The sequence below is a fragment of the Pogona vitticeps genome, chromosome 2, assembly GCF_051106095.1.
Source record: "Pogona vitticeps strain Pit_001003342236 chromosome 2, PviZW2.1, whole genome shotgun sequence".
NCBI classification, from domain to species: domain Eukaryota; kingdom Metazoa; phylum Chordata; class Lepidosauria; order Squamata; family Agamidae; genus Pogona; species Pogona vitticeps.
In genome coordinates, this window is record NC_135784.1 from 90,041,717 (window position 1) to 90,062,003 (window position 20,287).

Consider the following 20,287-nt stretch of genomic DNA (forward strand, 5'->3'; position numbering starts at 1 on the left):
ATGGTCATAAGTCGAAGCACCATTTCCCATTGAAATGCATTGGATAACGATTAATCCATTCTGGCCAAAAAAAGAGAGAACCTAAATAAAATAAAATAAAATAAAGCACACAGCAGCCCCTTCGTAAGGCGCTGGGGCTTTTAAAAAAAGCCCAAAAACCCAAAAATAGAGCACACGGCAGCTCCATCAGAAGGTGCTGGGGCTTTAAAAAATAAATAAATAAAGCACACAGTAGCCCAGTTGGAAGGCAGTGGGGCTTTTAAAAAAAAAACAAAATAAAGCACACAGCAGCCCCATCAGAAGGTGCTGGGGCTGAAAAAATAAACACACCAAAACACACACACACAAAAACCACAGCACAGAAACATAACCCCCCAGCCCAAACCCACCCTGCAAAGCCCTGTAAATATACTTACTCCAAACCAGAAAGCAGCACCAGGCAGTCCCAAGCCTCCTCCAATGCTGCGATCTCTTTCGTTGGGGGGGGGGGAGAGTGTCAAGCAAATCTGACACAAAAACCCTTGATTTCCGAAGGGCGGGCTTCCCTCAGAGGAGGAAACTAGTTAGAAAGAAGTTGAAAGGGAAAGTAAAAAGAATCCAGTCTCTCCAGAGTGCATGAAGCCTGTTTAAAACAATGGTAGTAGAAGACCAGAGGAAGTAGTTATTACTGTACAAAGAAAGAAGGGCTCAACTAAGTCCAAGAGGGTGCCAGCATGGTTAATGAGTGGAGTTAGAGTGGCTTTGAAGGGCAAGGAGGGGTCCTTCCATAAGTGGAAATCCTCCCCAAATGAGGAAAATAAAAAGGAACACAAAATCTGGCAAAAGAAATGTAAGAAGATGATGCGGAAGGCAAAGAAGAACTTTGAGGAATGTATGCCCAGCAATATAAATGGAAATAACAAAAGCTTCTTTAAATATGCTAGAAGCAGGAAACCTGTCAGAGAAGCAGTTGGCCCTTTGTATGGTAAGGGAGGTAAAGGGGGACTTAGAGTTTGCAGAGAAATTAAATTAGTTATTTGCATCCGTCTTCACGGCAGGAGAATTTGGGCAGATTCCACTGCCTGAATGGCCCCTCCTGACTAATGAATTAAATCAGATTCAGGTTAAAAGAGAAGATGTTTTAGACCTAATTGATAAACTGAAGATCAATAAGTCACCAGGCCCAGATGGCATCCACCCAAGAGTTATTAAAGAACTAAGAAATTAAATTGCTGATCTCTTAACTAAAATATACAACTTGTCCCTTAAAATGGCCACAGTGCCAGAGGAATGGGGACTAGCACATGGAATGGAGACTAGCCGCCCCGAGTAGACATGGTCTAAAGGGGCGGGGTATAAATAAATAAATAAATAAATAAATAAATAAATAAATAAATAAATAAATAAATAAATAAATAAATAAATAAATGTCACGCCAATCTTTAAAAGGGCAAGAGGGAAGACCCGGGAAACTACAGGCCGGTTAGCTTAACATCTGTTCCAGGGAAGATGGTGGAAAGCTTCATCCAAAATAAAATCTTAAAACACATAGAACAAGCCTTGCTGAGGGAAAATCAGAATGGCTTCTGTAAGGGTAAATCTTGCCTCACAAACCTTTTAGAATTCTTTGAAAAGGTCAACAGGCATATGAATGCGGGTCAGCCCGTGGATATTGTCTATCTGGATTTTCATAAGTTATTTCACACTGTCCCTTACCAAAAGCTGCTGAGAAAATTCCACAGTCAGGGGATAAGAAGGCAGGTCCTCTTATGGATTGAGAATTGGTTGAGAACAAGGAAACATGGAGTAGGTGTCAATGGGCAACTTTCACAATGGAGCAAGGTGAAGAGCAGTGTGGCCCAGGGATTTGTCTTGGGATTGGTGCTTTTCAACCTGTTCATAAATGACCAGGAGACAGGGATAAGCAGTGAGGTGGCCAAGTTTGCAGATGACATAAAACTTTTCCAAGTGGTAAAGACCAGAAGGGATTGTGAAGAGCTCTAGAAGGATCTCTCCAAACTGGGAGAATGGGTACCAACATGGCAAATATATTTCAATATGAGAAAATGTAAAGTAATGCATGTGTAGCCTGTATAATTAAAACTGTAAACCGCCCGGAGAGTGCTTGTAGCGCTATGGGGCGGTATATAAGTCCAAAAAAAAAAATTGTGGCAAAAAATCAAAACGTTAGTTATCATTTTATGGATTCTGAGCTGTCCATGATGGATGAGGAAAGAGAGCTGGTGGACAGCTCAATGAAGGTGTCAACCCACTGTGCAGCGGCAGTGAAGAAGTCCAATTCCATGCTTTGTTGTTGTTTAGTCATTAAGTTGTGTCTGACTCTTTGTGACCCCATGGACTAGAGCACGCCAGGTCCTCCTGTCTTCCACTGCCTCCTGGAGTTTGGTCAAATTCATGCTGGTAGCTTCGGTGACACTGTCCAGCCATCTCATACTCTGTCATCTCTTTCTCATCCCTGTCATGCAGTACCAGAACCTAGGGACATACACTCCAATTGAGTGTTGGGAGAGTGAGAACAGACGGAAGAAAATATTTCTTTACTCAGCATGTTGTTAGTCTGAGGCACTCCTTGCCACAGGAAGTGGTGATGGCATGTGGCCTAGATGCCTTTAAAAGGAGATTGGACAGATTTCTGGAGGAAAAGTCCATTGCAGATTGCAAGCCATGATGGCGATGTATAATGTCCAGGCTTAGAAGGAATGTACCTCAAAATGCCAGATGCAGGCAAGGAGTATCAGGAGACAGGTATCTAGTTGTCTCGTGTGCTCCCAGAGGAATCGGGGGGGGAGGGCACTGTGAGATACAGTAAGCTGAACTAGATGGGCCCTTCCCCTGATCCAGCAGGACTCTTCTTATGTTCTTATATTCTTATGTAAGCGAACAGTGGTGGTTGGCACTTGAGCCTCTCAAAGCAGCAGATCCAACTCCCCAATGCTGACCAGGGGCTGCTGCTATAATCAATAAGGTTGTAGCCTTTCCTCTAAAGAATTGTATGTACAGTGGACCCTCGACTTACAGATGGCTCCACTTACAGACTTTTCGAGTTATAGACTTTTCTGGCCACAAAATGTAGGTTTGACTTGCAGCTGGAGAATCGACCCACAGACTTGGGGGGGGGACCCAAAATGGAACAAAAACGTCCGGTTATGGATTAATCGGTTTTCAATGCATTGTAGGTCAAAGGAGCCTTGACCTACACACTTTTCGATCTGCAACCACCATTCCAATACGGATTAATTCCATAAGTCAAGGGTCCACTGTATTCCTTTTATAGTTTACAAAGCCTTGGCAGCCCCATTCAGCAGTAGGCCAACAACAAACAATGTAATTATCACATTATTAGAAACAAAGCTCCCTGAAGTGATAGATGGTATCTACAGTGGTGCCTCGCTAGACAGTTAACCCGCATGACAGTTTTTTCACTAGACATTGACTTTTTCTATGGGGGAATTTTGCTGGACAATGTTTGGTCCCTGCTTCGCAAACCGATTTTTGCTAGATGATGATTTGCTTTTTGCTAGACAATGATTTCGCTAGACAGCGATTTCAGTGAAACGGATTATCATCATCTAGCGAGGCACCACTGTATTTTTCTTAGCAAATCTACCCTCAGACCATATTTTGAAAAATAGCTTGCATTTGTTTTGTGACCAGCCAGTTGGACATAAACCTGGGCTTCATTTGCAACTCTGATAGTGCTTTAAAGAAACAATGATCTTGAAGGGCAACTGTTTAAACAAGAAACATTTCTCTTAACACATGATTTCACCCAGGGAGAAAAAGCCAGAGAAGAGGAGAAAAAGCCTGAAGACCAACAGGAAAAACTAAGATGGAGGGCAGATTGCAACGCAAGGCTGAAATCACTCAGAGAGGCAGCCAGAGAAAGTCTGCACATATAGAGATTAAAACTCCAGGGGCAGCCTTCAAAAGGAAGTTGTGGCAGAATGTCAGCTGAAAGTAGTGAATGAACTTGAGGCAACTGTAGCTCTGGACTAAAGGGAATACTAAGGAAGCCGTCTGACAAAAGCGTTCATCATACATCCAACTATACAGCCCCTCAACCAAAGAAAGATATATTATACGAGTTCTTGTGAAAAAACAGTGAGTTAATTAGGGCTGGATAGTATAACGCTGGATAGTATATTGTATAAATAATATTTGGAAACAAATTTAATATCTCTTGGTTTTACTGAAATGTCTGTGATGTTCTGATTAGCAAGCTAATTAGGTGTGGGCTGAGTAAAACAAGTGGTTACAGAATTGTGCTCAGAGAGTGCTTATCAACTCAAAGTTGGAGGAGATAACAACTGGAGTACCCCAGGGCTCAGTCCTGGCCACAGTGCTCTTCAACATTTTTATTAATATTGCAGGAAATGCTTATTAAACTTGCAGATGACACAAAATTGGGTGCATAAGCTAATACCCTGGGAATCAAGGGGAAAAAACTCTAAAAACATCTTGATAGGCTTGAGCACTGTGCTGAAAACAACAGAATTAAATTTAACAGGGATAAGTGCAAATCTCTACACTAACAGGGAAAAACACCAACCACACAGTTACAAGATAGGGATGCTTGGCTCAACAATACTACATAATATAGGATCTTCTACAAAATAAAATAACTTCAAACTTTTGTAGATCACAAGTTGAATATGAGCCAACAGTATGATGAGGCTGCAAAAAGACAAATGCTATTTTAGGCTGCATTAATAGAAGTGTAGTCTCCAAACCCCGTAAGTTACAAGTCCTCCACTATTCAGCACTGGTTAGGCCTCATCTAGGTACTGTGGTCCAATTCTGGACACCACACTTTAAGAATGATGTCAACTAACTGGAACAAGTTCAAAGGAGAGCAACAAGCATGATCAGGAGACTGGAAAACTAGCTCTATGAGGAAAGACTAAAAGAACTGTTTAGCCTTGAGAAAGCAAAGTTGAGCAGCACTATTCAAAGATATTGAAATATATGAAATACAGAGGAGGGGGCAAGATCTGGTCTTGGTCATCCCAGAATGCACAATGCATAATAATGGGCTCACGTTACAGGAAAATAGATTTCATTCGAGTATCAGGAAAAATTTCCTGATTTTTAGAGCAGTAGGACAATGGAACCAATTATCTTGTGAGGTGGTGAGTGCTCCAACACTGGAGGCATTAAAGAGAAAGCTAGACAGCTATCTGATAGATACACTTTGACTTAGGTGGGGAGTTGGACTTGACAACTTTATAGGCCCCTTCCAATTCCATTATTGTATTATCCTGTGTTTTTCTCTATGTCCAAACTAAGCAGAAAAACGGCTTTTCAAAATTCTCCATCCTATTTGTAGGAAACAAGATGGGCAGTAACTATTTCACTGAAATTCCTACCGGAAGGAAAAAATTCTCCACCAGCTTCACAGACTTGGAAATTCCCACTAGCAGTAGTTGTAAGAGGATATACGGTGTATCCCACAAGCGGCAGCCAGTGTGGTCCTGAGCCAGGTGCACAGACTCTAAATGCCCTCAGAAGAAGGGAATGATAAATATACTGCCTAACCAGAAAACCCTGGGACGGGTCACCTTAAGATGGAATTGATGTGATAGCACACAAATATTATTAATATCATTGTGGTCCTTGAAAGACGCTTGCAGCAGGGAGGCACTTCCCCACCCCCCCAAAAAACAACAACCCCTAAACCCCTGCAAAGAGTCGTGTAAGAAAAAATGAGAATATTTCTCAGAATATCTGTTGGAAAATTTTGCTGCAGCACTACCCATTCATCAGTCTTAACACCTTCCCTACCATGTTTCCCCAAAAATAAGTCAGGGTCTTGTATTAATTTTTGCTCCCCCCCCCAAAAAAAGCAGTAGGGCTTATTTTCAGAGGATGTTTTATCTTTTTCATGTACAACTATCTACGTTTATTCAAATACAGTCATGTCATCTTCTGGTTGCTGTACAGTGGTGGAGGGCAGGCTTTCACTTAATTAGGACTTTTTTTGGGATAGGGTTTATATTACGATCATCCTGAAAAATCATACTAGGGCTTATTTTCAGGTTAGGTCTTATTTTCAGGGAAACAGGGTAGGGGTTCCAAAAGCTACCTGCTTGAGGGGTATTTTGCTTATCCCAAGGACTGTGTCTCCCTCTATGAATGAGCCTTCTCAAGTGTTAAGATAATCAGGAGTGGACTTTCTCACAGTCTCACCACCTTCACTCTTTAGTCAGGTCTTCCCTCCTGTCATCACCTAATCTATTCTTTGCTGTGTGTTTGGTGGGAAAATGGGAGAAGGCCTTCTCTGTTGCTGCTTTCAGACTTTAGAACTCCCTCCCACAAGAAGCCAGATTGGCACCATTTTTGCTGTCCTTCTGCAAGCAGGTGAAGACCTTTCTCTTCAGGCAAGCTTACTCTGAGCTGCCTGAGTGAGGTTTTAAATGGATTGTTGTACCTTACTGCTTTGAATGTGCTTTGGAGTTACTAATGTTTTTCATACAATCCTTTTGTATTTGTATACTCAACCATTGTTAGCATTAAATACTGTCTTTTAATTATGTTAAGCTACCTTGGGCCCTTTTTAAGGAGAAAGGCGGAGTAAACATATTTTACATAAATAAATATATTATTTAATATTACCCACGAGAGAGGGTAGGGCATTGTTATATTCAGATTGTGGAAAAAATATATGAAGCAGGTGCCATGTCATAATTTGTACTTCAGCTTCCAAAAGTTTTCCCCATGAAAGAAATTTCCATTTTTCTGTCCCTGATTTCTTTTGATCATGTTTTTGAATTTTTGGTAGCACTGAGAAATGATCAAGCTTCTGACATTTGTTTTTTGTTTTGTTTTGTTTTCCTTTCTATTCTACATTTGTTTGTTACACCGCAGCTCCCTACATTTTCAATCCAAAAAGTTTCCAAGGAATTATTTTAGGACATCTTACCTTGCCCCCTAATCAAAGTCTTGGAAACTGGGGGGGAAGCACAGCCTACCACAGAAACAGACAAAAATCTTGACTTAATTCATCCTCATTGCAGTGCACAAGACAGCTTCAATACATTTCCTTTTGATAATGAGCCACTGGAAGATGTATTTGCCAGCGTATAAGACGACTGGGTATATAAGATGACCCCAACATTTCCACTCAAAATCTAGCATTCGTTATATACTCGCCGTATAAGACTACCCCCTCCCTCTGCCTTTCACCCTGCCGGAGGAGCCAAAGAGGGAGGAGAAGGAAAGCAAGTTTCTGGGGTGGGCTGCCAGCTGGCCCGAGGCAGAGGCCAGTGCCTGCTTGCTCACCCGGCCTCCGGAAGTCTCCTCGAGAGCCCGGCGTGGTGGTGGCTCTGGCAACGAGCGGGGCGGCGCTGGCTTGTTTGCTTGCCAGCTTTTTTGTGCTGGGGCAACATGGTGGTAGGTCATGGGGAAAAAGGAAGCGGTGGTGCTGCTGCTGCAGCTGCTTTCCATGAGGGCAACTGTTCGAGGAAGTGACTGAGTCGGTGGGGACCAAGCTCCGCCCGCTTCCCGGGCTGGGCTTGCCTCTCCATGCTGCTTCCTGCAGGGCCATGTGGCGCCTGAGAGCCGGAGCCGCCTGCTGCCTCCTCGGGAGAAGAGGCGCCACCTCCTGTTCTTCCTCCTCCTCCTCCTTGTTCACCTCTCCTCTTTCCTCCTTGCGCTACGTGCTGCCTGCTCTGGGTGCACCCGGTGCATAAGACACCCACACACACACACTTGGAGGCATGTTTTTCAGTGCAAAAAAGTCATCTTATGTCTTGGAGAGATTTTGCTCATGTTTGAAAGTTGTTTTGCATTTAAACAAAATATGTTGTTGAAAATTCAATAATGTTTGACTTGTTGCATAAACTAATCACAGTTTAATGAATTACTAAAACTCAAGATAAGTGTGAAGTAAGCTTAGTAAGAAAACGTATCAGCAAAAGTAATAATGATATGTCCCCTGAAGATGCCGGCCACAGACACTGGCGAAACATTAGGAAGAACAACCTTCAGAACACGGCCAAAGAGCCCGAAAAACCCACAACAACCAATGATATATATGGTTCCCTATCACATTCTGTATTTTTATATTAATCCCAGTACTCCCTTTCAAATCCCCTTCCCTATGATCTTTACTTACCCAATCAAAAATGAATTACTAAAACTAGCGTCATAGGATGGATTCTTTGTTTCTTTGTGATCAATCACCTGATCCTGTTGTGCTTGCTGTGTGTTCACATACAAAACAACTGCTATCTCAAGATGTACTGAGTACAGTATCTTGGTCTCACTAGAGAGTTGAGACCTCTAAAGAGGAATGAAGAATCCACAGGAAGCTTTCTTGCAATGCTACACAGGTCAGTCTCAACTAAATCTCAGTAATGAAAAGATTTCCCTAGCCAGCTCCTGAAGAGGGAACAGGAAATGAACCAATAGTATATAATGAAAAGAATGCTGAAATAAATAGCAGATTATTAAGTAAAACATTTAATTCAGTTTAAGTTAATTGTTCTCAATGAGAGGACAACTAGCAGCCAGTTATGGGGAGCATATAACGCCCCTGCTACAACAACTTCACTGGCTACCACTCTGTTTCTGGGCCCAATTCAAAGTGCTGGTTATAACCTAGAAAGCAGTATATGGCTTGGTTCCAGGCTACCTGAAGAGCTGTATCTCCCTATATAAGTGTCCTCAGCACTTAAGATCATCAGAGGAGGCCCTCCTCTCAGTTCCACTGCCAACGTGGGCACGGTTGATGGGGACGCGCGCACGGGTCTTCTCTGTGGTTATGGAATGCTCCCCCTCTGGAGGTCAGGTTGGCTCCTTCTCTTTATCCTTCTGCTGACAGCTGAAACCCCACCTTTTAGAGGCAGGCTTTCAACGATCACGGCTAAGTGTCCCGTAATGTCATTTTAAAGTTGAGATAAACAGAGGCAGCGGCTAGCTCTCAGCAGGAAAGCCTGGCCTTCATGTGAGGATGGCAACAGTGGAGGAGGAGGTGGCGGCAGCAGGAGCAGGTAAGGGAGGTGACCGGGGCAGTGGGAAGGGGGTGGGCAGGCATCCCTTGCTGAAGAAAACAAAACAGCAACAAGGAAAATGTTTGGCATTTTGTTTTGCTTTAGCAAAATGAGATCTCTGAACTGGGTCACATACTGAACCGTGAACTAGCTTGGTTCATCTGTTTTTCTGGTTCATGGTTTAGTTCATGCCCATCTTTAAAGATAACTTTCAACATCTTACCTGTTTTAAATCACTCAGTTGTATTTTAATTCATTTTTAGTTTAATTGTTTTTAATGTATAACTTACATTAAAAGCTTATACATAATAAGCTCACACTTTTTAGTAGTGTGAGCCATGTTGGGTTCTCTTGTCAGGAGAAAGGTGGCCTATGAATGAATGAATGAATGAATGAATGAATGAATGAATGAATGAATGAATGAATGAATGAATGCAGATCAACAAAATTTAGTATATAATCATACTGTGTGAACCTCCCATAGGAAGTTTCCATAGTGCTTCAAAAAATAATTATTTCCTCTGTATCTTAAAGATGAGCCAAATGTTAATATGATCTACATGGTAAACAAGGTCAAGCTGGATTATCCTCTCTGCCATGATCTCTTATTTAAGCAGTTTTCAGTGCATGTATGTATGTATGAATCCTTTAAAACAACTGTTGGTAACTTGTAGACTGAGTTGGGAGGGTTACCTGGTATGCTCTCAGAGTGCACACATGAACTCATACATGTTGAGACACAGATACAGGATCTTTGAATAATGGCATGAGTGCACCTTAACTTTGATTGGGCTAACTAATCATTTTGCCAGCAAGGTATTCAACAATTTTCCTGGACACACAAGGATTAAAATATAGACAGTGGTTGCCCTGGTGAACAGCAAGGAGTACAGAATAGCTGCATGAACAACAAACAATAAGGAGCTATTTATATTAATTCAAAGGAAGTAAGCTCACAAGGTGAAGAGAGTTCTAAAATGTGGACTACAACAGACTTCAGATGCTGGGTAAAGTTGGAAAGGTTTGGGGTAAACAATTTAGTTTGGTGGGTTGCCTCAAAGGAGAAGAAAGGGAAAAGAAAGAAAGCTCTTTCTCCAAAGGACAAAAACAAACACACACATAAAGGGGGGACTAGATGGAGGGGCCCAGACATGCAGGAAGAAATTACTCCTGAAGATGTAAGGGTAACAGAAATAACTTCTGAATCTCATCACACTCCCTTGAAGGCTGGGAACACTGCAACTCAGCTTGGTAGAGTGGAAAGATAAAGGAAACCTTAGCCAAGAATTCCAAAAGAAAAGCGATTAACAAAGGTACTAGGTCAGAACTAGGATTTGGGACAGTGACAGATACAAGGAAGCAGGACTGTCAGGCTAAATTCTAGATTCCAGGGGCTGAGAAAATGGTTTCAATGAGCCTTGATATCCGGGAGGCTTCAGGCCATTGGTGAATTTGGCAGAAAAGGAAGTGGACAGTGCTTCATCAGGAGGCTTCCAGGAATAGGTGTCCTTTTTCGGAGCAATTTCTTATTTCCTAAGACATACACACATGTTTTTTTACCCACAGCTCTTATTAGACAGCATAGAATCAAACCTTTGGATGAAATGCTGAGAAAATAGCCCTTGGTTATGCCAGGGCCCTAAATCGTCTCTCTCTCTTTCGTCTAGAGCACTGGTTCTTAACCTTGGGTTACTCAGGAGTTTTGGACTGCAACTCCCAGAAGCCTTCACTACCTGCTGTGCTGACTGGGGTTTCTGAGAGTTGCAGTCCAAAAGCATCTGAGTAACAAAGGTTAAGAACCACTGATCTAGAGTACTGTCAGAAAGCAGAAAAAAATGACTCCATATTTAGGGTAGAAATAATTAGCATTCTTGGCACTGACCAATGGTGTGTTTCTGCCAGCAGAGGCAGGATGGGATTGACCCTCCTGCCAGTCCTGTGCCTTCTGAGGCCTACTCCGACGAGTGTGGAGGGGAACTTGCGCTACTCCTGTTGTGCTGGATTACCTCTGTGGTCCCCTTTCTCTTTCACAGGAAGAAGAAGGCAGATTAGTCAGTATCTCCTAGTGATCTTGGTGTTTAAAAGCACACCGTTTGATTCTATGTTGTATTTTGTATCTTCCTTATCCAGAGATACTGTTTACAAGATTCTGCAGATAAGAGAATCCCTTGTTAATATAATCCCATCAAAACCTTTACCCCAATCAATCAAAATTTAGAATCCTGGATTTTTTATATGTAGGCACAATAGCATATCGTATTTTTCGCTACATAAGACGCACCTCTCCATAAGACACACCAAATTTTTAGGAGAAGAAAACAGGGGAAAAAACTGTTTTCTTCTCCTAAAAATTGGTGAGCCTTATGGAGAGGTCCGTCTTATGGAACACACCCTAGGATCCTTTGGAGGCTTAGCCAGCGCCCCTGGAGGCCAGAGGAGGTGAAATCGCCACCTTCTGGGACTCTTCTGAAGCTTCCCAAGCCTCAAAAGAGTCCCAGAGGTGACGATTTCGCCCCTATGACCCCGGGGGGTAGGGTGACTCTCTAAAGGGTCCTAGGGTGTGTTCCAGGACCGTTTAGAGACTCGCCCTCCCCCCGGGGGTCAGAGGGGGCGAAATCACCACCTTCTGGGACTCTTCTGAGGCTCCCCAAGCCTAAAAAGAGTCCCAGAAGGTGGCGATTTTGCCCATGCTGACCCTGCGGGAGGGTGGGGGAAGCCTCCCAAGGGTCTTGGAAGGCAGACTTGGACACTTGGGATGCTCCCCCCACCCCCCACCCCCGCGGGGCCAGAGGGAGTAAAATCGCCAGCTTCTCGGAGTCTTCTAAAGTTTCCCAAGCTTCAAAAGACTCCCAGAAGGTGGTGATTTCGCCCGTGCTGGCCCCATGGGGGTGGGGAAAGCCTCCCAAGGGTCCTGGAAGGCAGAATCAGACCCTTGGGAGGCTCCGCCCACCACCCCCGCGGGGCTAGAGGGAGCAAAATCACCACCTTCTGGGAGTCTTCTAAAGTTTCCCAAGCTTCAAAAGAGTCCCAGAAGGTGGCGATTTTGCCCACACTGGCCCCTTGGGGGGTGGGGGAAGCCTCCCAAAGGTCCTGGAAGGCAGACTTGGACCCTTGGGCGGCTTCCCCCACCCCCCACGGGGCCAGAGTGGGTGAAATCACCACCTTCTGGGAGTCTTTCGAAGCTTCCCAAGCTTCAAAAGACTCCCAGAAGGTGGCGATTTCGCCCGCGCTGGCCCTGTGGGGAGTGGAGGGAGCGTCGCAAGGGTCCTGGAATGCTCACCCGGACCCTTGCGACACTCCCTCCCATGGGCCCAGCGGGGACGAAATCGCTGCCTTTGTTCCATAAGACGCACCGACTTTCCACCTCACATTCTGGGAGGGGGAGTCCGTCTTATGGAGCAAAAAATACGGTATGTTTGTCACACCATATAGTCACTTAAAGACCACTGGTCAAGAACTCTACACAAACATGTCAATTGTTTACTATCTCCAAACAAGGGCAAACGAAAGCCCTTATAGGAAATAGTCAGTGGAGGACTGACTGGGAATTATTGCTCAGCTACCTCTCCAGCTATTTGTAGGCATCCTTCAGTCTCAAGAGACTATGGTAACGTGTTCTGAATAGAGGTCTTGTAACAACGTCTAGTGTGGCTGAGAAGGCCAATTTGAGAGTGACAATCCCTTCCACACTGAAGACAAATACAAACTGTCCCCTGTCCAGCTCCCTGATTTTTCTGGTTTTGGGACTGCCACTTTGCCTCGGCCTCCTGAACATTGTCTCTTCAAATTGGGGTAGGTTATGCTGCACTGCCTGCCTCCAGGCTGAATGCTCAGATGTCAACGTTTCCCATCGGTTGAGGTCCATTCCTAAGGCCTTCATATCCCACTTGCAGATATCCTTGTATCACAGCTGCGGTCTCACTCTGGGGCAATTTCCCTGCAATAATTCTCCATACAGGAGATCTTTTGGAATCTGACCGTCAGCCATTCTAACAACATGCCCGAGCCAATGTAGATGTCCAGCTATTTACTGTCTCAACAAATGCAGCACTACAAGAAAGTTAAAATGCTGTTCCAGATGCCACTCAAGACAGTTTATAGCATTATTGTTTTAATGAAGAGGGGCAAAATGTTCCACTTTCTCATAGAAATAATGTGGATAACAGTGGGCTTTAGAAGGAAGAAGAAATTTAGCCAAGAATTCAAAGCCAGGGTATTTTCTTATGAAGTGCTTAGAGGTTCATTGCCCAACACATATATCTTCTCCAACTCTCCTCATCCTGTAGCCTCTTTCACTTGCCTAATTTTTTTTTATCATTCTATGGTGGAAATGCTTCTGCAAATCTTTCAAAGGTTAACAGGCCTGTCCAGAAAACACAGGCACTACGTTTTGCTACAGCCTATGAATTTTAATGATCTACATTACAACGTGTTCTATATTTATACCTGTTTGCAGACTACAGTCACCAATATCCCAGTAACTGTATGAAATATGACAGAGGCTCAGGAAGAAACAATAACAGAGCTCCACTGCAGCTGATCTGCCATTAATAACCACAGACCATAGTAAAACTGGAAAAAGAACAGATAATAGCAATAATAGAGGGAAGAACTCTGACTGGATTCTGAAGTACAGTAAGTATCCATGGGGTTTTCCAGCCATACAAGGATCTTGTAATGTTATAAACAAATTTGCCCCCCCCTTTTTGAAATCTTACATTAAGATCATTACATGCCTTGTGTAATATACCTGATCAGCAGTAACATGCTAACAAGCTGTGAAAGCAATTTTACCATAAAAATCTGAGAAACCAGAGGAACACTAACCTTCTCCTAATTCCTTGGCATGACAAAACAGATGGTGGTCTCATGCACATTATGACAAATGGCCTCTTGTAAGAGCAGTAGTAACTAACCCACTATCATCAAGACATTTTGCACAATAACAACCATAACCCTAGCTAATATAACCAATAGTCAATGAGTATGAAAACTGTAACTGCAAGGAGATCAAACCTATCCATTCTGATGGAAATCAACCCTGATTGCCCACTGGAAGGACAGATCTTGAAGCTGAGGCTCAAATACTTTGGCCATGAGAAGACTCCCTGGAAAAGACCCTGATGTTGGGAAAATGTGAATCCAAGAGGAGAAAGGGACGACAGAGGATGAGATGGTTGGACAGCGTCACCGAAGTGACCAACATGAATTTGACCAAATTCCAGGAGGCAGTGGAAGACATGAGGGCCTGGCGTGCTCTGGTCCATGGGGTCAAGAAGAGTTGGACATGACTTAATGACTAAACAATAAAAATGAAAACTGTAATCTAACACATCTGGAGTACATCAGGTTCCTGTACTGACTGCCAAGTATGTATCTGAAACCATTTGCATTAACCTCTGTTTTTGATTATGTCTGAATTTACCCTATTCACTTAAACCTAAATTCCTGTGTAGCTCCATACCTACAAATTACCCAGCTATAAAGATAAAAGAAAATATCATGCACACACCAAAACAAAAACAAATAAATTCAAGGTCATGCAGCAAAAAGATTCTCATTGTATGTTCACAAACACTGCCATCCCATTGTACTTCATTTTATGTTTCCTGATCTCTTCCTTACCGCCCCATAGGACTAAGTTGAAATGACATCTTTTGTCTTAATATATGTCAACAGCTCACCAGATGCAACTATGGTTTGATCTACAAACAACTCAACCAACACCCAGTCACTTCCTGCTAACCTTTGTTTCTTCATCTACCCAACTTTACTTTCTCACCCTGAGGTCATGTTATTTTTAACACTTGGTTTCCTGTTCTAAAGAACAAAAGAGAGATATATGCTTTTCTTGAATGAGCAGCTATAGTAGAGAAGAGTTACTGTATTTTTCTATGTATAAGATGCCCCCCCACTTTCCTAACCCAAAATTTCTTTCTTTCCAAGAAAGTGAAGGGGGAAGGCAGGGATCAAAGCACTTTGATTCCTGCTTTCCCCCTCCACTTTCTTGGGAAGAAAGTGGTTTCTCCCTCCACTTTCTTTGCAAAAAGCTGCTTTCCCCCTCCACTTTTTGCAAAGAAAGTGGAGGGGGAAAGCACTTTCCTTACAAGAAAGTGGAGGGAGAAAGAAGGAATTGCTTTTCCCCTCCACTTTCTTGCGAGGAAAGTGTTTTCCCAGTCCACTTTCTTTGCAAAAAACCTGCTTTCCCCCTCCAATTTTTGCAAAGAAAGTGGAGTGGGTGCTTTTCCCCTCCACTTTCTTTGCAAAAAGTGGAGGGAGAAAGCAGCAATCAAAGTGCTTTGATACCTCCAACCTCCTTACTACTGTGTATAAAACGACCCTCAATTATTTATCTAATTATTTTAAGAAAAAGTATTTTATACATGGGGAAAATACAGTATATTTGGGAGAAAAGGCTTAACAGAAGCAGTAGAATTGGGCCTAGCTCAAGAACTCAGCTAGAATGACAAAGAGAGAGTTCAAGCTCCCTGCCCTGTTTTTGCAGCCAACCAATGGCATGACAACTGGGGAAATGTTGCTCTGTATTCACAAATTGCTTTAGTACAGCAGCAGTGTTAAGGTGACCAGGTTGATAGCATGGACAGGGTTCTTGTATCTTTAACAGTTGCTTAGAAGAGGAAATTTCAGCAAGTGCAGCTTTTAATACAAGCTACAGCTGCTGACATTTCCGCTTCCACATTTCTATAGGAACTCAAATCTCTTTTTCATCTGGTCATTCTAAAGCAGGCTAATCACTAGAGATGGGGGTATTCATATTCATATATAAATATGAATACCCCCCCCCCGCACTGCTAGATGTAATGCAGTGGTGTCGAACTGTGGCCCTCCAGATGTTCTTGGCCTTCAACTCCCAGAAATCCTGGCCAGCAGAGGTGGTGGTGAAGGCTTCTGGGAGTTGAAGTCCAAGAACATCTGGAGGGCCACAGTTCGACACCACTGATGTAATGAGTCTGCTGCTGTCTGCAGCTCCCCTCTCCCTTCCAATCGCTCTAGAGCTTTTGGTGAGCTATCCACTTGTCAGCCTGGCAGGGAGACTCATCTTCCCTCCTTCTGCCAGGAGTGGATAGTCGACTGACCGTGAGCTCTGGAGTGATTGGAAGGGAAAGCAGCTGTGGCGGACACATGAATGGATGTTCTGGCCCCGGGGGGGGGGGACCTTTGATATGTCCATCTGTGTGGGGTTATTCATATTCGTATATGAATACAAATACCCCCATCTCTAGTAAGCACAATAGAGCAACAAGCCACTATTCTGCACAACCACCTGCAACTTGTTTAATACCGGTAATCTGCAAGCATGGTGCAAGATTCCTAAACAAATCTATGGCTTATTGTTACACCTGAAAACACCTAGAAACATCAGTACTGTATTTTTGTTAACATATATTCTCCAGAGGGTTTAACTTGCATGTCAATAGCTATTTGTTCTAACAGATATTTCCAGCAAATCTCCATTTTTCTCTGCTGATAAATGCCCTGTAAATACTGCATATATCTTTCAGTCTAATCTGAAGATTCATTTTCATGACCGTTTCTCCTTATATAGTAGACTTATGGTGACTGACGGAAATAAGGATGACCGGATAAGAGATGGTTTCATCCTTTAAAAAAAAAAAAGCTTATTTCAGACTGCCAAAGTTCCAGCACAGTGGAATTGGGACAAGGTGAAAAATTAAATGTCTCCTTCACTCTTGGCTACACACATATATAATTAGTGTGGCATAGTGAAAGAAACGATACTTAAATTAGTTAAATAAAATAAATACATTAGGACATGGGAGACCTGGATTCAAAACCCTGCTGTGCTATGGAAACTTAGGATATGTGTGGTACTGGTGAAACCATTCCTTAAATATATGACATACCCTGAAAAATCTTATTGGGAATCATCATAAGTCAGAAGCATTGCAGTGGCACTTAATAGCAATATAAGTGTCTAGTGAGCCAAAGGGGAGCAGCTCTTAATTATGGATCCTTCAGTCAAAAGATGTGTTCACCATAATTGTTAATCCCATATGATTTCATTCCTGGGTAAATTACTGTTTCACAAAAAAGTGAATCTTGCTGCTAGCATAAGGCGTGACTTCACAGAAGGAAGTTCCACATTGTGTCTGCCTCATTGCCTCTGAGAATATGCCCTATGGTCTTTGTGCATATACCCAAAGTTTTTGCTGAAGCTGCCAGTATGTTCTTGCTTTCTTGGAACTTGCTAAAACTGGAAGCAGTGCAGCTCATGAGTTGCCAGGCACATGGGATATTCACATTTGTATTCCAGGGGCTATGAATATGAATTTTGGCTCCATAGGTGCATGGCTAAACCAGACCCCACCTCCCCCCCCAAAGCAGCAGGTCCACTTACCACTTGTTGCATGTTGTCCATCGCTGGCATCATTCCCGTCATGCCAATCCAGGAAGCAGCCCGGCTGGTGTTTTCCTGCCTCCCTGTGCTACTGACCCCTTTGGTGAGGAGATGGGATGACAAGTCTCCCCACTCAGCTGCTAAGTGGTTGGAAATGTGAGGAGACATGGAAGCACTGGGCGGGCTGCTTCCTGAATTGACCTAACTAATACATTAATTTCAGTGCAAGCTTTTGTGGATTATAATCCAACTCCAGGCACACGGAGTTCAATATTCAGCTATAGGTTTATATACTGTACACAGTTGTGGGGGGCAGGTGGGGCCAGGTTCAGAGGGAAACGGGCACAGATAATGAAATGGTGAAGGAACAATAGCATGATTAATATAGGTAATACGATTTTAAAATACTGCTATCTACAAAGCTTGGCTATGGAATTTTTGTTACTGGAAGTTGATTGCTTGTTTTCTTGAATTGATTTCTGATTCTGCGGGCAGAGTTTTGCCAAAGGGAATACCTTGTCTATGTATGAGATTGTAAAGAAAATTTGTTACTGATCTTAAGATTTGTTTATTTCAAAAATGTTGGGTTCCTGAAAAGACAGTTGGCAGATCTGCTGGGTGAGTGAAGGGAGGCCAGGTCTTTGTCTTTCGTTAAATGAAAAGTCTGCAAATTGGTACCTTTGTCCAATTTAGAATTGAAAACTCTATGTTGTCTTTTTGTTGGTCTAACTTCATAAGCCATGGCTGTCCAAGAACCTTCAACTTTGTTTCATAGTTATAAATCTTTTTTTGTTGTTGTTATTTTCTTCCAACTGGGAGGGTGATGGGCAAATCTCTTCATGGCAAAATCCTACTTTTTAATCCATGACCCAGGGAAAAAAAATGGTCAGCGAACCTTTATTTGCCTATTGGCATGCTTTATCAGGAAGCTTCCTCTACTTGAAAGAAACAGATAAAAGACATTACAAGCTTCTGAATGTAGCTACTCTCCCTGTACAGCTCATATATCTCCTCAGTGACTGCATATATCCATAATGACATTCTTAATCCCTAGTATTGTAGGCTGATGACAGAGCTGGCAAAATCCATTCTGAACTGGAATTCTGTTGCTTTACAAGCTGTGAAGCAAGCAAGATCCTCATTTTGTACCACCCTTTTTTCCTTTTTCCTTTCAGAAAAAGAAAGACCTCTTCACTTTAATGCCTTATTACCACATAAGATAGTTTCAGGCTACAGGTATAGATACTCACAGGTAAACATAAGCACACATAAATTATAGGTTATCATTGAGATTACAGTAATGAGTTATTTAATGAATAGGTGGGGGGCTCATCTTCCTACCAGGTGTGATTTTTTTAAATTAATGAGCAAAGAGGAAGGTGTCCTGGAACAGGTGCAAATGGTTTGTACTTGGATGACCACCTACAAATACGTTTAGTGGAGTGGGAACTTGAAGTTGCCAAAAGGCTGGAAGAACATCCATATGGAAGAACCAAATGATGAGGTTAACTCTTATGAGCTATTTGGTTCAGTCCAATGGGTGGGTAAATCTTTAGGTAGGGGCTCTGATTGTAAAGTTTCAGTTTAGAAAAAGAGAGAGCTGGACAGGAAAGGAACTTCTGTTCCTTTTCATCAGGAACTAGGCCATTATCAACTTGATTCATGTAACAGATTGTCAATACTGTACACATGTGCAGGAGAGGCAGTGGAAGGGCAGATTCTTATAGTGTTTGTCTATATTTGTACCTGGCCTATCATCATCATCATCACCACCGCCCAGAGTAGACGTTTGGTCTAGATGGGTGGGATAGAAATCCAATCAATCAATCAATCAATCAATCAATCAATCAATCAATCAATCAATCATCATCATTTTAATAGGGCTTGAAGATTTTGCCTCTGGAACTATCTTCTTTGAGCACCCACACCAGTGAGTTTCAATGGCTGTTGTAGGGATTCAAAACCTAGTCTCCCAAGTCCTAGTCCATCACAGTATACCAGACTCTTACAATAATTAAGTATAATTAAGCAAGTTTAGTGATAAGAAGTGAAGTGAGAGGGGGATAAAAGCTACGAAGCAGGAAGTCTTAGTGCATTGTCTTCAACTTGGTCAACTTCTTGAGACTGACAGACAGCCTATTATTCTTATTTGTACTCTATTCTTTCTTGCTGTGAATGTTCATATTTTAATCACTGTAGTGTCTGACTTTATATCTGTTAAAATTAATCTTTTCAACAGTATTTAAGAACTTAACTAGATACTTTTTTGTGTCCAGGAAATTTTATTTATTTTTGTGTACTTATTTTAAATATTTTGCCCCATCTTTCTCCTTAAAAAGGACCCAAGCTAAAATAGTAAATTATTCAAATATAAGGAAGAAGTTAATAACATTATATTAAAAATATCAGGTAAAAGCATCACAAAGAAGAGGTTTAGAAGCAACAAAATATAAACCATCCCATTTATTGACTCCTAGACCATCAGCCACTAAGGAAAAGCCTGCCTGAAGAGAAAAGGTCTTCAGCTGCTTGAGAAAGGACAGCAAAGATGGGGCCAGCCTGGTCTCCTGTGGGAGGGAGTTCCAGACTCTGGGAACAGTAGCAGAGAAGGCCTTCTCCTGTATCCTGACCAAGCGCAGTTGTGAGGGTGGTTGGATGAAGAGAAAGCTGTCTCCTGACGATCTTAACACCCAGGCAGGCTCATAAAAGATGACATGAGATAGTTCGGGCCTAAGGTGTCTAGGGCTTTATAGGTCAAGACCAGCACTCTGGATTGTGCCTGGAAATGGCTTGGCAGTCAGTGGAGCTGCTCTAGTAGGGAGATTGTGTGATACCTGCAACTAGCCCTAGTTAACAATCTGGTTGCCGTGTTTTTGATCTGCTGAAGCTTCCAATCAGTAATTCAGCCATGATGTAA

General features: G+C 42.6%; 2 protein-coding genes across 30 annotated transcripts in view; both read right to left on the reverse strand.

Annotated features, from left to right (window-relative positions):
* The window catches only part of SGCD (sarcoglycan delta), a 631,892-nt gene that overhangs the window by 287,307 nt on the left and 324,298 nt on the right, over nt 1-20,287 (reverse strand). The window lies entirely within an intron of this gene.
* LOC144586791 (uncharacterized) overlaps nt 1-20,287 on the reverse strand; it is a 168,235-nt gene that overhangs the window by 25,440 nt on the left and 122,508 nt on the right. The gene's annotated exons all lie outside the window — the stretch shown is intronic.